This window comes from Pteropus vampyrus, unplaced genomic scaffold (assembly GCF_000151845.1).
Source record: "Pteropus vampyrus isolate Shadow unplaced genomic scaffold, Pvam_2.0 Scaffold16, whole genome shotgun sequence".
NCBI lineage: Eukaryota > Metazoa > Chordata > Mammalia > Chiroptera > Pteropodidae > Pteropus > Pteropus vampyrus.
In genome coordinates, this window is record NW_011888797.1 from 5,821,043 (window position 1) to 5,822,270 (window position 1,228).

Genomic DNA, 1,228 nt, shown 5'->3' on the forward strand with positions numbered 1-1,228 from the left:
TTATATCTGACAATTTTGTGGGTCAGGAATTCAGGCAGGACTCCTCTATCTGATTCTTCTATTTCACATGGTGTGTTGATTGTGGACATTGTTCTGCTGGAGGTTGATGGGGACAGCTGGGCCTATCTAGGACCTGACCTTTCCAGTGTTGTGGCCTCACAGTGGCCTAGGACTCCAAGTGTTTCTCATGAGCAAGACAATCTGCATGGCCTTAATGACCTAGTCTTAAAAGTCACAGCTTCACTCGCTTTACTTTATTGGACAAAGCAGTCAGAACCTCTGTCTGGATTTGAGGCAGTGGGGAGATATGGGCCACAACTCAATGTGTAGTTTAAGGGGTCGGCCAGAAATTTGGGCAAAGTATATATATGTAATTTGGGAGTTTTCTTCCTGTGGTTCTCTCCTTTCTGTGAATTCCTCTCACTTTCCAGCTACTATAGTGCCTCAGATCTTTTTCCTCTGGCTTCAGTAAAACTGTGGGTCTCTCTTTGAGTTTTCACTTCCCAATGTAGTTTGGACCCTTCTTGCCAATGTTTCCTATCCTTCGTTGAAAAACTTTCAAAATAGGAGATGCACTCAGTGCCACTCACTTTTGATAAGTGTCAGCTTTCCTCCCATTTCTGCCTGCTTTTGGATGCTCTTCAGTACCTTCAAATAGTTTTAACATTTGTCCAGAGCATATTATTATCAGCAGGTGAGTCCCATCCCATAGGAGCTACTCCACCAGTTCTGGAAACGACCATCCTAGTCTGTGTTTATGATTTTCCTATTTCATCCTATCAATTTATTTTCCATGGTTATACTGTTTTAGATGTGTCACTATGGCTTAATATCATTTCACTTTTTTTACATAATTTTTAACATTAAAAATAAAAATGTTACACATATATAAGTTGTAAAGGGTACAAATAAAATCAACACTCTCAAATCCATTACCCAGCTTATGTAATTCTTAACAATCGGCCGTTATTAACAAAATTCCATTTACCAATATACATCTTCCTTACTCCGTTCTTATTCCCCCACTATCTTGAATTCGTATACTTATTATTTTCTTTTTTAGTACATCATTTAATTTTAAAATATTTTATTACAATGTAAATCTTGCTTTTTTGAGTTTTATAAAAACAGATTCATACTATATACATTTTTCTGCAACTTTTTTCTTCAATCAGCTTTGTTTTGAGATTCATCTATATTGGTGCATGTCACTGAGATTCACTTTTTT

At 37.0% G+C, this 1,228-nt stretch overlaps 1 protein-coding gene across 6 annotated transcripts in view; it reads left to right on the forward strand.

Moving 5' to 3' along the window:
* Positions 1–1,228, forward strand: part of POLR3B (RNA polymerase III subunit B) — a 115,241-nt gene that overhangs the window by 52,988 nt on the left and 61,025 nt on the right. The gene's annotated exons all lie outside the window — the stretch shown is intronic.